The following is a 16,058-nucleotide window of genomic DNA, read 5'->3' as shown; positions in this document are numbered from 1 at the left end:
GCAAGGAGTTATCCGACAGTAAAAATTGTACCTGAGGTGATATAACGTATTGCCTAAGCTTCTGTTTGCATGTAGGTCTACATTTTCTCTTCACAGTTACATTGCAGCCCAGTTACATTCTCATTCCTCCTAGTTCCATTGCAGCCAGTGCAACATTCAGAAGAAAATAAACAAATGTGTTGATTAAGGATACAACTTCCTTACTCTGAACTACTAAAGAAGAGCTAACACTGTAGGGATCTTCTTCTTCCTTTCTTCCATGCTGGAAGTCCATTTTGTGCAGCAGTAGGACCAGCTGTACTCCCTGCTAGGAGAGATCAGGATGACTGTGATTCACAGTGTGAACTGTAAGAAGGAACCCTTATGGACAAATGGTTTTGATCAGTGCTGGTCTTTCGTACTGCTGTGTTACATATCAGTTTTGACATCCTATGCATTATGTTGTGCTCTTAGTGTGTGTCCCTTTTGCTTCTTCTTGTGGCCAGAAATGCTTGTTAGCTGCATTCATGTTACAACCCCTGTTAAGCAAATCTGATTTTAAAAAGTCATCGGTGATAACAAAGATGCAAAGCAATGCGTAATTCAAGTGATGGCACATATGTCTATGACTGCAAGGTTGAGCACAAACACTGAACAAACTGTAGATATATTTATGCTGTTGGTGGTGGTTATTTTGCATATGACATTTACCATTACTTCCATAGTTTGTCCTCCACCATGACCATTACATCAACTCCACTGAACAGACTCACATGACAAATCCAAGAAGTGAGTAACTGCCCTTAATAAAAGCAGCTTACCACAATTTTACTGGACCAATGGCTCCACAGCAGCCATTCAGATTTGTGCCACAGACAGATTTAAAATTTCGTATCAGAAAGTTTCAAGTCCTTCATTTAATATAGAAGGGGAATTACATGGCACAAACTTCTTGGTCTGATGTGCTCTGCTCTGAAATAGGAGCTTTTAAATTTCTCAAAAGTTCTTTTGACAAATATTATATTTCAAAATGGTTTTATAATTCTTTAATATATTAGCACTCTTTCTTCCTGAGTCTGCACAACCAGAATTACAAAGGCTAAATGAAGTTTGTCTTGCAGACAGGGCAGTAAAATAGGCTCTAACATTTTCTGACTTGTTTAATGAATATTCCTGCAAGTGTGCATTGAGTCGCAGAGTATATTTTGCTGTTTGGTATAGCCGACCTTCACATTATCTGTAGGATAATTAGGAATGAGGTCTGTTTTATATCCATCCCCCTAGCCCTTTTCCTCATTTACTGAGGAGCAAGAGTCTTTGAAAGCCTTAAAGTAGCAATAATAATAATGATAGCGATAATTGAAATACATTCAAGTATTCCACAGATCTCGCAGAAATTATGGCAGACTCCTTAAGTAGTCATGTAGTTAGGTAGAGCCATGGTCCTTATGAAACTGGAACTTCAGCACTATTATTATGGAAGATTGTGAAGATTTTGCTTCCTTTCCCTCATCTTCTCCTGCCATCTGAAATTTGACACTAAGGACATAGTATGTAGTCATGTCCCTTCTGACAGATTCCAAAATCTGTAATTGATTGACCTTTCTGTTTCCAAGGCCTGCTTTCTGTTTGCCTGCTTCCACTCTGTACAGGTTGAGCTTGATCTATTGCATCGCAAGATGGTTACGAGTGGCATGCATGGTGCTGTAGCAGGTTCACTTTGTATAATCTCTATGACAATGGCATTACTACAACATAATACTAAGTATTGCAGAGCACCTCATCTTTGTTACTGTAATCAAGGTCTGAATATTCATAGCACGATCTCTGGAAAGAGCTGGTTAACGGTTAATACTCCATCACTAGCATAAAATGTAGTACCTAAGTGTTGCCTTTGAGTGTGACTAAATGCCTTCATGGAATATTGAGAATCTCTATGGTACTTAATATATGCCATGTATTATAATCATTCTGCAGGTTTACATGTAGTACTGCAATGGGTACTTTTAAGCTATCATGAAGAAGTTCCTGGAGATTTTGAAGTTACATAACCCATTAACTGTTATTTTCATGTGTTCAGAATGCCTGCCCTGTTTGTATGTGTCTGGTTTTTTATATGCCAGACTTACAGGAGTTTCACCAGAGTCTGATACATAGAAGGTAAGATCAGATTGTAGGGGGGTTAACTAAGCAGTCACATTTTAAAGTCTGAGGTATATTCAAGGTGGTGTTTGGATGAACAAACTAAAACGCTTTCCTGTCACCAGGAAAGGCTTTGTTATTGCCTGTGCCCTCTGAGGTAACAAGTTTTTTGTGATGAAAGAGTTTTCAGTCATCATCTGGCTAGCATAGGAAAGTTTGTATAAAACCTGTGGTCATACATTGATGAGGGCATCTAAAGATGAGCAGAACCAGATGAAAGTCAATTATCTGCAGTATTTATCTGATACAAATATTAAACCAGCTTTGTCCCAGAATAGGAAATTATTACTGTTGCTTTACAGTTAATCCCAGCAAATAAAGTATCTGAAATTGTGTGTAGCTCGAAGAAACCTGTGAAGGTCCGATTCTGCAAATCTTATATTTTATCTGTGCAAGTGCTGAAGTTTTCCCATGTCTAGTAGTTCTCATTCTAGTAGCAGTCTTTGAATTCAAGAGGTTGTAAACCTGTATCTTGCCAGTTTCAGGTAAAATAGTCTGTAGGATACAATACTCGTGTTCTCCTAGGAAGGTCTTTGGAATGTCAAGTCCAAGAACACAGAGGCTTAACTTGGTTGTTATTGTTGATATTGTACCCAAATATTTGTATATGCTTGCATCTCATACATTTGTATGTATTTGTGGTATTTTTAAGCTGAATGGCTACAGCTTTTTCCAGTAGCTATGGAAAACAATGATAAAAACCCCTATTGTTTCTCCACCAACTATTGTGGAATCTTTACAAAGGAGTTGTCACAGAACTGTTCCCAGATCATATTTTTTATGGCAATGCAGAGTAATTCAGACTATGATTTCTATTGTCTGACCCTGTGGCTACTTTGAAAAGGAATTTGCTACATTTCCTAGGCAACCAGGGACAGCCTCACCACTCATTTTCATTAAACATGTTTCCTTTTTGCTTTTTGATAACTATCCAGTTTATACAAACAAAACCAATTACTGATGGTAACTTTCATTCTTTTTCATTCATGGTGAAGTCCAAATATTGAATCCATCTCATCATAGACATTAACACCATCATAGACATCTCACCGTTAACATTAGAATATGCTTTGAATGCGAGCCTGACTTTACTGAAGTAAGTGGCGAAAGAAATTTGGTCATGAGCTTGAAAGACCTTTTCCTCCCGAAGCACAAATAGCATCAGTAGCAGCCACAGTGGTCCTGTACACTTTCCCTATAAGTCCACTTGCTTCCAAATGTGTGGGAGTGTGAGAATCTTCTTTCAAGTCATGATGACATGCATTAACCCTGTCACGTTGTGCAGCAGTGTGGTAACACTTCTGTTAGTGTATTCCACCCCAGTCTACCTTGGCTTTGCCTGAAAGAGCACTCTACAGCCTGGAGGAGCTCTCCTTAACTTGAGTTTAATTTTATTGCTGTGTTTTCACACTTTCATGTCCCTTCTTATGCTTCAGTATTCCTTTTGACTCTTCTGGCTACCTCTCATATGCACCCACTGAACACCTTCCCCCCAGTGCATTTCTCCCCAGTGACAGATTTCTAGAAAGTTGTTTTTAAAAATGTGGGTTGTCTTTTCTGCAGAGTTTTCAGACTCTGATAGGAACAGCAACCAAATGGAGCTGTGCCCCATATATCACACATTGGAAGTGAGAAGTGAACTGAAAGGGTCATTTTAAATAACATTTCAGCATGGAAGGCCTGTCTAATCTTGATCCCAAAAGGGCTTTTATTGAGGAAATGCAGGAGTTTTATCTATGTGCTTTCAGTGCCCAATCTTACAAAAACCAAAAAGCATTAATAAAACAGTGTAACTGGTGAATGTAACCAGCCTCAAGCAGCGGGTTTTATATGAACCCTGTTTATCCACCAGAAAGGTTTACAGATCTGCTGCCGTGCGATCATAAATGAAGAGGTATCAGTGAATTGCGTTGTGAAAGCTAACTTTTTGTTAAAATTCTACTTAGTAAAATGGGTGATGACTACATTATACAAGCATATAATACATATAAATAATGAAAATGCAAGTTTTGTGTGCATGCAGGTATATGCAAATATGTGCATACAAATGCAAATTACGACTCGAAGTACCATTTTCGAGATGTTGCACAGGGTTGTTCTGCTCCTGCCAGAGCTCACAGAAAGTTTAGGTCTAAGACATGAAAATGCTCACAGAGATCCCCAGCTCTTGAAACCCACTCAGTTTGTTCAGTGCTTTTCTTCCAAGTGCCATGTGTGGAAGAAGCTACCCTTCTTGTCTCTTTCTAAGCCCATGCAGTGGAAGCCTTTCTCTCTTGCTTAGCAGTCTCTAAAGGTGGGAAACTTGTAAGGAAAATATTCCTCTGGAGAAGAGCAATTACAGTAGGTGTAACTGGGGTTGTAGTCCAGCTGGTCTCATAAATCTATTTTTCTGTCACCTAACTGGAGAGTCTGCATTGTAAACTTGAACTTCGATACTGGCATTGAACACAACTTGCTGTTTTTGCATGATGCTGGTTTCCTTTTATTTCCTGCCTTACTGAATAGTGTATTTAACCTGAATGTTAAAATAGTGTCCTCTGAAGTAACTATGTCGTGTCCTTCCTTGTAGCCAGATCTAATTCCCTCATCTTTTCATCCATGCCTGCTAAAGGAAGAAATATCACTGATGAGCCCTATTCAGACCTTAGAAGTGTAAAGCAACTGAAAGATGAGCTATGGTGGGTATAGCTATGGGCAGTTTTAGATGCTGCTGCTTCTGGGCCATCTGCTTGGCCTCCTGCCAGGCGTGACAACCCAGTGGTGATGTAGCAGAATGCAGTATTTTAGGAATGTCTCTGAGACATGGATGCTCCTGCACAACCCTACTGCTAGGCAGGAGCTGTGGCATGGGAGTGGGGCAGGAAGGTCTGGTAAGAAGCATCTTTCAGTAGGTTTAGTCAGAGGCCTGCAGAGCAAGCATGAGACTTAGGCAGATGCTCTTGGAACATGCTTCCTCTTCGTGAGGGTCAGTCATCACTGTGGCCTGTGATGCTGTTGCAGTGCCAGGGTATGGGTCTAAGGACAGAGAAGGGCAGGCAGCGTGGCAGAACAGAATGTCCCCTGTGAGGGGGGAGTAAAAGAGGCCTGAGTGCTTGGATATTGTGCTCTGTATGGTTTTTAGCTCATTTTTCCTCTTTCCTGCAGTCTGCTCTGTATTTTAAGCACAACATTTTGACCCATGAAAAGCTGCAGCTAGTGTTCACGTTATCTATGTAGGTATAATGCAGGCTGGTATTCAGCAATACATAAAGCAGTGTCTGTTTTCATTTATATACCTTAATCTGATTTATCCATTATTTTTTGTACACTGTAATGTAACTCTTGCAGACTGCAAGGCTTGAGAGGGCTTAACTTGAAACTGCACACTGGTAGAAGGCAGCTGGCAATGATGGAGGGAAAAGTCAAAGCCAGCATCAGAAAACACAATACCCTGTTGTCAGTAGAGTGAGGTGGAATTGGCTCTTAACTACTCTTCAAAGGACAGCCCTGTGTGGCCAGGTGTCACAGAGATGGATATATATGGTGCTTCAGCAGCACTAGAGCACTGCAGTCTCTACTAGACACCTAGCACTTCCTTTTGTTCAGCCCTGCATCTCAGCAGCCTCCTTGCTGCCAAAGTGGTTAAAAGACTGGAGGGCAGTGCTGGCCTGACTTCGCTGTGGGACTGTGCCCAGCAATGGCTCTCTCTGTGTTTGGCCCATTTGGTTGCTGAAGCAGCTTATTTCCACTGACCCGCACTCTAGCAGGAAGGACACGACAAAGATTTAAATCTATTCTCCAGCATTTAATAGCTTAGAGATTTTTCAAAGGCTTTGCTTTTTGGAGGGAAGGGGGAGTAGTTTTTCAGTGTTTGGGGGTTTTGTTTTCTTTGCTTTTGCTGAGATTTCAGTTTGCCCCTCCCTGCAGCAAGTCAATTTTCAGATTGCAGCTCCCAGAGCTGGTTGCTTTCCTGTGCATACCACCTCCTTCATCTTTTCAGGTCTGTTTTCTGGTCCCTCAGATAAGGCAGGACAAGGGGGAAGGAATGAATGAAAGGAGCAGTTCTTATAGATGTTACAATAGCTTTCTGTGCAGAGCAATGAGCACAGTGTGATTTTTGGAGGGATTTATAAACAAGTTTTGAAGTCACACAGGGAGTATGTTCTTACCCTCAAGGCACATATGCATACTCATTAACGTTAATGGAAGCTGCAAGCACTGAACAGAAAATAGACCATGCAGTGGTAAAAGACATGAAGATCTAGTTACCCACCTGGGAATTGTGTTGTGCCCAAGACTTGGCAGTTGGTACTTTAGCTATGTTGTGCTAGTTTATCCTGTGTACTTAGTGTCTTTTTGTTTCTTTCTTTTTAATTTAACAATTTTGCTTTATATATTCCTCATCTCTCTTTTCACATTACAATGTTGCTCATTTGCTTAGAGATGCTGCACCTATCTAAACCAGCACAAAATTAAATGTGCAGCCCCCCTGCAGTACAGATATCTCTCTGCTCGCAAAGTGGTGGAAGCTGGGATGTTCTTGATAATGGAAAAGCCTCAATAATGTGAGTTCAGGGAGTGTTGTGCCAATTTACCAGATTGACTGCAAATACATCCAGTCCAGGAGGAGGCTGCCCACCCTAAACTAAGGCTAGTAAACCCTGCTAAACGCTTGATTCCTGCCGAGTGTGTGGGCTTTTCTGCACTGGGTACCTTGGTGTTCTAGGGCTCAGGAGAATTTACAAGCATGGTTCCAACTGCAGGCCCAGACTGTGCTTGTGAATTCACACCATTCTGCCCTGGAATTAGCAAACCACCTAGGAGGTCAGAACAGTGTTGGGTATAATGCAGACATGCTGAATGGGAGTCATTCCCCAGGCTGTTGCCACCCTGAGGTCTGCTGACTGTGCAGAGTCACTGTAATCTCTGGAAACACCAACAAGGCAAGGAAAGGCGAGCCACTTACTCATGCAGTCAACTGGGATCTAGGACAGGGTATTAGCAAAGGTTTCACATTGTATGAAAATCACGAGGATGTTTTTATAACCAACCCAGCCCTGGAAGTACTTCAGCTGTGCTCTTGAGGTGCCTGAATCCATAATCTTTACCAGAATGACCACAATGAAAAGTGAGTTTCTGAAGAAAGCTATCATGTGAGTGCTTTTGTCCACTGCATGGTTAATTTGCAGCCTCAGTAGACAACCCCTTTGTAACTGGAAGGTTATAGTGTTAATAAATCCACCCATTATCATCAAATCACTCTATGTTAAGCCTGGAATACTGCGAGAAAAAGTCTGTAAGTCATCGTATTTGTGACTATTTCATTTTTTATTTTGTTTATACCTCAGGGAACCATAATACGCGGCCTTCTCAGCATTTCCACCTGTGAGCTGAAATACTATGAAACACTAGATTCTTGCATTACTTTGCATTGCTGAATGGCTCTGAAATCAGGGCCAGGAGAAGAGGGGAGGAGAAATCTGGGTAATTCACTTGCCTCATTTTGACAGCCCTTCAGAACCTGTTAAGTAAAAGAAATGCCCATGAAACTGAAAAAATATCAGTTTTAGAACACTTGTACTACACTTCTATTTTCCATACTGTCTTTGTCATTGTCTGTTGAAGACATTGCAGACAAATGAGCAAGGCCTTGAGGGATCAGACAGGAATCCTAAAGTCGCTGTTTATTCTCAGAGCTAGTATATGATAATAGAGATGTCTGGCAAAACTAATTTGGAATTAAAGAAAAAAAAAACCCACAAAACAGCTGCACTTTTAATTCTACAACAAATACATTGGATTTCCACCTCTTTATCTTACCTTATTTTTAACTGATGTCCTAATTTCGTTCTCACTTAAACAGCCAAATGAGCCAAATCCTTATGGAGGGAAGCACAACTGAGCTCTGAAAGCATTTCCTGCCAAGCATTGATACTGGGAGGGTGGGAGGGGAATCACCCTGCACTCACATTGGCTTTACTGGGAACGCATGGTGCTTAGCAGAATCATGTCCGAAGAGATTTAAGTCTAGCTCCAGCTGAGATGCTGTCATGGCTATCCTCTGTTTCATTGGTAGTTTCTTTCTGATGACTGTTTGAATATAGTGGTCTTAGTTGGTGCACTGGTTTGCTGCTTGCATCTCTTCCACTTGGCTTAATGCTGGATGACATCAAGCAACATATGCCTGACATGCTGCAATTGTGTTTGGCACTTCACGCTTTCCAATCCGTACGTGTTCAAACAGTGCTGTGTTAGGATAACGTGCGCAGCAGTGACAGCTCAACAGAGCACAACTTCCTTTTTGCAACACCGTCAGCTTGCCTGGAGGTCACGGTGTACCAGCCCGGGCTCTTCATAGATGCACAAGGGAAAAGAAAAACCAAGCACATGCAATTTTTTGTGCTAATTTTAGCGGCCATAACTTTGAACTGCTGGCATGTCAAACAAGAAGCACATCCCCCATAGTCCAGACTGGTTTGCAGCTGACTGCTGGTTCAGTGGGAGGCTTTGCAGTGGGAAGTAAAAAGCTGAAGCTTGGTGTACTTGACATCATCAAGAGGCATAGCTTACTATCCATTCCCAGTGCAGTGGTATAATATTTGCCAGCGGTTCCATCATTTCTCCAAGATAAAAATGAATACTCTGCCTTCAAGTTCACAACCAGCTTGTACGTAAAAGTTGAATAACTCTAGCTTCTCTTATGCTTAGTAGTAAAAAAAAGTGGTAGCACAAGTACAGCCCTCTCTGAGCACAGAGGGAACAGTATAACCTTTGGGTTGGCGGCACTTCCTGGAATGAAGAAGATTCCTGGCATTTTCCTCTCCATGCATGACTGCAAGGGGAGCTGTCTCCCGTTTTCTTTTGGTAGAATACCAGTGGGTAGCTAGAAATCTTGCCTTAGGATCAATGTGGTGGTGCCAAAATGTCTCCTCAACTGGGAAAAGTTTTAATGGGGGTGTGTTTCTGCTTATGACAATGGAAGTCTGTTACTACTTGCACTTTGCTGAATGAGACAGTAAGTAGCCCTTTGATCAAACAAACAAATGCAACAAACCCGAAGAAAGCAAACATACGAATGTGCACCAAGCACGAATTTGAAGTTTTACCACTGCTGTGGGTTAAAAACCTTGATAATATGTCTAGCTTGTTTCTTACGCGTGAGATTTTGCAAACAAAAGCATGGAAGCTCCAGGTTTTCTGTGGTTCTGAATTATTTGGTATTTTCTGTTAAGGATGAGATAATTTTTACAGCTGTCGTGGATAAATATCTGTAGCGACTATATGCAAACACGTGCTTGCATGTCAGTAAATGTTATGCCAAATGGAGGAGACTTGTGTGGTGTAAATGGAGGAACAAGGCTCTTCACAGCTCTGCCACTGGCTTGAATGGCCTTGAGTATTTCACCTGGTTCTTGGAGTCCCAGATTCCTCATCTGTAAAATAGAGATAGTGACAAAGGCTTTGTTTTGTGACGCAGTTTGCAGCCAACTTGTGATCAGAGTATTTCTGCTCACAGTGAAAACTTGGGCTGATGGGACACATGTGAGCACTTTCGTGAACAGTGCTATAGAAAGAGGCTTTTGAGCAGAGAAGAGAATACATGAAAGACTGTCCTTGCTTAATGTGAAATTCCACACATCTGGCAGTGTTTCATTTGTGAACTCAGGGCAGTCACTGTAAAAACGAGGACATCGAACAGCTTCTTAACATAGGAACTGGTCAGTTTTCTTTTCTCAGCCTCCTGTTGGTATCACTAATGCTGCAGTACACAAATAAGGGTGGCAGAATCTAGACTATGGTTATGGTCCGGCTCTACGAAATGCTGAATGCCATCGGTTTACAGCACAGACTGTCCCAGGAGGTGGTAGGTAACAACCACCCATCAGAGCTTAGTCTGTTCTGTGCTGTCCTCTGCCAGAGGCTATGCCTCAGTATTATGAATTCCTGCAAAGAGCTTTGCTTCTGAGAAACAGCAGAATGAAGCAAGCTATAAACACTGGGTTATAGCAATAGCTTCTGGTTTCGTATGGTTGTGCAACTGGTCAAAGCATGAGTGCATCCATATGCCCTAGTGACAGTAGGAGTAGATGCTAGTTCAGTCATTATGGGAAACTTCAACAGCTGCAAGACAGGATAAAAAGGAACATTTCTTGCAGTGAAAAGTTGCTTGGCCAAGGAATTGATAAGATACGTTATCTGACAAAGCTAACTGGGATAACATTTTCAGCAATCACTGTCTTTTCAGTGGCAAAACCAGCACTGGCTTGTCCCTACACCCATGCCATTCCATTCTGCACTTAGCTGAACCATTAAGGCTGGTTTAGGGGCTGTGCTGTAAGGTTGGATGGGTCCAAATTATAAGTAGATGGGAAGGAGAATAGGGGGAAGAGGAGTGCTGTGTGTGTGCTCACTGCAAACACAGTGGGAGAGACACAGGGAGAAATAATAACAAAGTTCATGCATGTAAAGAGCTTTTGGAAGCAAATGGTGGTCTTGCCTCTTTCTCCGCTCATACTCAGGTGTTTGATGCCTGCTTCTTCTGTTAGATATTTGCTAAGATCTTTTAGCCTGTGATACTGTTTTTGCTTTAATTGCCTTTCATTTACCTCAGCTTTCCAAACATTTTTGCTAGAGAGCTCCACATCTTGTCATTGCTCCATCTTCTGTCTTCTGCTTCCTGGTCTTCTTTTTCCCTTTTTTACAGTGTGCTAATTTTTGATTAGTTCTCTTTGTTGTTCCCACTAGTTCTACCTATAAGTTGAACTGAACAGGTTCTGCAGTCATGGGTGAGGTAGGAACAGCTTCTGGCAGCAATGTCTGTGTTCATTTCTGTGCCCTATCTTTGTCTTTTCATTCTCCATCTCATCTCTCAGGTGGCGCAACGAGGTTAAGCCTGGAATTTGAAACAGGAGAGGGCCCTCCTGAAGCTTTTCTGGACCTACGTACAGCACTTTCAAAGTGGTACTGTACACTGCAGCTGTGCCAGGTGAATTCATGCTGATTAGGCATAGCTGCAGGACCCTTGTAGATCAACACCATTACAGTCTCTACTAGTTTCACTAGACCACTCTGCAAACAAATGCAAGATGCAATGATAGATGCTAGGCGCACAGAGAAGCTCTGAGTGGGAGGCCGCTGATGAAGTGTGGCTTGTCTGAAATTTTGTCAACATTTTATTTAGAGTTGAGTTATAGGGAGGAGTCACCCCTATAGAGATGGTAGTAAAATGACTAGCCGTGAGGCTCTCTTCTTACAGCCAGTTGCACTGAGTGTTTTGGTAAAGCTCAGCCTCTGACCACAGAGCTGTTACATCTCCCGGCACTGCTGCCTGTGTGCGAGCTGCTCTGACAATGCTGTCTACTTTTGCTGTCATCATAATCACTGAAAAGAAGCTCAGTGATAACCATCAGGAGCTGCTTCTGCCAGGGTCACCTTGTGTCCTTACTGTAGAGGCAAGACTGCCCCTTTAGATGAACTCTTGTTCATTGAGCTCATTTGCTTTCTCGATGCTCCTACTGTGGTGACTCATTTGACCCCTTCCATCAAGCTTGTGCTTTGTTTTGAAATGTGAGCTCCATGGTGGAAGGACCATGTGTCATTCAGATGCAGCAAGAGGCTTTTTATACAGCCTCAAGGAAAAGAATTACACAAAGCCCACAGAACTTCTGGGGGAGAGGATGTTAGTGAGTTGGTTCCTTGTCACTAGTGGGAGATGCTGAGGAAGTGCAGCAGCATTTGTGGGGCTGCTGTGCTTGTGGGATACTTGGACACTACATTCCATGTTGGAGTCACCAGACAGTCAGTATTCTGCACAATACCACCTCAGTAGGTCTGCCAGCGTGATTTAATGGGCTGCAATTATTTTAGAAGCTTGGCAAACAAATAGCTATTTATGTAAGCAAAGAATGGATTTGACCTACTTTTTGTAAGTAGATGATAGGCGTTACTCTGGAGCTGAAAAATGAAGAGTCTCATATCTTTGGACAAATTATTCAAGTCTTTGCATATAGTCATTCCTAGTGTTTTGGACAAGATATTCATGAACCAAAGCAACAATTAAATCAAGTGAGCAAATACGGACTATTTTTCTAGACAAGTGAAGTAGGTGAGCTAAAGTTACGGTTTTGTTAAGCATTTGCTCTTTGTCTACCTTTATTTCCTTTGTTTCCATTTTCCCTGTAAATCATTTCAGACTCCACAATCTGGGTGCAGATACTGGACTTAGAAATCACCCAGAGTCAGGAACTCTTGCAGAGATCAGTTTCATTCACTGTCTCTGTGAGCACTGGGTCAGGAAGTCTCTTTACCATACCTTCTGCAGGAAGTTTATGGAAATCCAGCTAATTATTTCCCTCATCATCTCCCTCAGCCATGATAGCTAGTAATCAGTTGTAATGTTGCTCCTGCGAAGACAGGAATTGCATTCAAACTGGAGTATGCCTTTGTTTATGTGAGTATTGCCAAAGCATACTACAGAGGTCGTCAGTGTCCTTTGGGCAGCAGATAATATATGAGTAAGCGGCTCAGCCCTCAAAGGCTTGTTGGTACCACAGTGGTGTCCACTACATACCAAGCTCATATGGCCTAGATGTCTAAGGTGTGTGTCAGTGGGACTTAGCTCTTCACACATGCCTAGAAGCATCTCTTTCTGAGCAGAAAAGAGGTCTTTTCTTTCTGCAGGTCAACAAAAATGCTGCTGCACTTGCGGTCGTCATGTGGCACAGCCTGTAGAAACTGTCAGACAAAATGCAGAGCCTCACCATCTTCTGCATGATGTTTGGGTAGCCACAGAGAGGGGTCAGATAGCACAGGATGACAGCTATAGGAGAACTGAGCTATAGTAGCTGTATCACAGCCAAGATGGGGGGTGGCGGGGGCTGATGTTGTCCATCGTTCTCAGTGTGAAATGCAGTCAGTTCATGGGCAGCTGAAAGAATAGAGCAGTAACAGTTAATTTACAGTAAAACAGTGAAATCTGGTCAGGTTTCATCTCCAGGGTGAGAAACAAGATGCCATAAATGTTGCTTTCAAACTGAAGGGCTTTACTCACGGTGCTGATCTGTGGCTGTTTTTCTGTACTCTGTTGTGCCCATGTTTAACTCTTCCGTGCTTCGATTCTGTATAGGTTCTCCACTAGAGCCACCAACAAACAAGCACATACGCTTTGCAAGTTAATTTCTTTACAATCATGATTCAGTAGTTTGATTTGCACACTCTTCATGTAATTCATCTAATGATGCTTGCAGTTGATAAATTCCTGTGCCAATTGCCTTTCTATTTCTAGAATTCCTTCAGATTAGCTACAGTTACAGAATTTTTTATTGCTGCTATTGCACTGGCTGCAAAATCTGTTGTACGTATGCAGACTGCAGGCCATCTGAAACAGAACAAACCAGTACTTCAGCAATACTGGTTGCATGAGTGGGCAGTGTGAGGATCCTTTACTCAGATTCCCACTTCCCCTGTCATCCTCCCACTTCTTCCTCCTCAGAGCCTCCCTCCACTGGAACTGCTGTGACTTACACCCATGTAATACCATAGAGCCTGGCCCCTTGCATATAGGAATATTAGTTCAAAGATGTTTTTCAAAATGGATACTCAGAAACCATTGAAACCTAAAAGAAGTTACTGCGAGGTTTTTTTGTTTGCCTCCATTTGCACCCAGTTCATCAGTTTTCCAGTAAAAGGAGGATGATTCAAATTGATTTTTCTTTTGTTACTTATCCAAAATCTTGCTTTTTCTGCCTTTCCAGGGCTCTGCCAATTGCCAATTGACAATAACTTTTAGCTTCAGTGAATAGTACAGAAAGGCTTGATTGCAAATAATTTGTAATTATTTCTCAAACAGTCTTTTTCTTGCCTATTCAATTTTATCTGGAAAAATCAGGGACATCAATTACTCATTCTTCAAAAGAACTAGGATGCGAAATTTAAGCTACATGAAAGCATGAAGCTGGGCATTTGGAAGGACACTCAGTCACTTTGTAATTTTCTGGAAGCTTCTGGAGACCTTTTCACTGCGGGAAAGGATAATAAGCAGAGCTCAGTGTGTCAGGTGGATGCACAGGGAAGTGGAGGGCTGTGGAAGAGAAAAGCTGGAAGTCAGTCTGCTCTGGAGTGTGGAAGTGTGGGGAGGGACTCTCTCCAGCATGCTGATACTTCAAAGTGTTTGAAATGCCCTGGAATCTCTGGGTCTGCCCTCATCCTGCTAATGCAGGTAAAAGGACCCGCATCTCTTGCCATACTGGAGTGGGCCTCTGGCAGCAGGGCAGTCAGTGCAGTAAGCTGGCTTTTGTGAGTCCCAGGCAGGTATGGCTTCCTTGGCATATGCATCGTGTAAGGAGCCATGGTGTTGTGGCTGAGAATTCGGTGTTGTGGCCTATATACACAGCCCTACACAGAACTGAACTGCAGGGCCCAGTTCTGCTCTCTGTTATGCTGGTGTTTAAATCTGGAATATCACTACTGAAACCACTAGGTTTCCACCACTTTGAATTAAATCAGAAATCAGTCATTTTAAAAGCTGAAAGAAGTTGTAAGCCAAAATAAAGGGACCTGAATACTTTTGAAGAAGTCTCCTTAATCATAGCCTTGAGACATCCAAGTAACACAGCAGTATTATTGTATGACACTGTCTTTTAGTCCTTTCATTTTCAGTATAGTTTTGTCCTCTTTAAATGTCTAAATAATTTCCAATAAAACCTAATAAATCCAGGAGGGGGAAGAAATATGTACTGCATGAAATCATTGTGCTGAAACCACCTATTGCTTGCAAAGCTCTTTGAATGAATCAGATGGTTCTTTTATACCTTCCATGTTCTTTCCCTCTGTTTTTTTTTCTACTAGCATCTTTCAGAAAAGGAAGAGGTAACTTGCAGAGAAGGGACTTGTGTCTGTGAGGATAATGCTATTTTGGAACCCATTTTTTTTCTGTGACAGAGATGTAACATCAGAGTTCTCTGATGTTACTTCAACATAGTGGTGATATTTCTGTAGTCATTTGCCAAGATGTATCTTTGTGTGCGTCTGTGTATTTTGTGGCTGTTCACAGAGTAGGAACATTTCCCTTCAAAAAAATTCCTTAGGGGAGAAGCGATGCACGTTCAACATTGCATGTATCCAAAAGATACATTTAAATCTGCTTTTTCTACTGTTGCTTTCCAGGGATGGGAACCACTGTGTACGGATTGATAGAAACAAATAAATTAAAATAAAGCCTTGCAGAAAATACATTAGAGCCTAAAATGACAAAAGGTAGATGGTGAAAAGTGGCATTAAGGGGTGAAATGACAGGTGAGGCCCTGTGGCCTGTAACAAAGAGATGAATTAAACTCAGGTCTCCCGAGTGATGATCTTTTGCACAGTTCAGAGGACTGTGCCTTTTTAAATTCAGTTTCAGTAGGAATTTGCAAACTTCATCCACAGAGATAATGAAATCCAACCCAATATAAGCACTAGTGCACAAATGCACTTAAAATCATGTGTAACTTGGAACAAGCAGTTAATTTCATTAAAGCTAGTGGGATTACTCATAGTCTTGAACTTACACATACACATATAGGTTCTGTGCTACCCTACAACAACTGGATTTTCTCTGTTGAATTATGTGATGTAAATCAGAATCTGTGCGTATTTGATTCAGTATCCAGCATGTTCACAGTTTAATTAAAGAAATTCTATTTCCTTTCACTCCTGGAGGCTCTTTTTGATAGAGGTATCCCTCAAAATACAGCAAGATTAATTCCTTCTGCATTTAAAGTAGAATTTCAACAATTTTTAGGCCCCAAATCAGTTCATCATTTAGAAAGCAATGGTGTGCATAGCCTCTTGTAGAAATTGAAAGGGAGGAATTTTCCTGTTACGTGTGCTTTTATTCTGTTTGTTACAGCGAACAGCAT

General features: G+C 41.7%; 1 protein-coding gene across 1 annotated transcript in view; it reads left to right on the top strand.

The window, feature by feature from the left end:
• NYAP2 (neuronal tyrosine-phosphorylated phosphoinositide-3-kinase adaptor 2) overlaps window positions 1-16,058 on the top strand; it is a 169,062-nt gene that overhangs the window by 94,940 nt on the left and 58,064 nt on the right. The gene's annotated exons all lie outside the window — the stretch shown is intronic.

This window comes from Lathamus discolor, chromosome 3 (genome assembly GCF_037157495.1).
Source record: "Lathamus discolor isolate bLatDis1 chromosome 3, bLatDis1.hap1, whole genome shotgun sequence".
In the NCBI taxonomy this organism is placed as follows: domain Eukaryota; kingdom Metazoa; phylum Chordata; class Aves; order Psittaciformes; family Psittacidae; genus Lathamus; species Lathamus discolor.
This window is presented reverse-complemented; position numbering and strand designations above follow the sequence as displayed.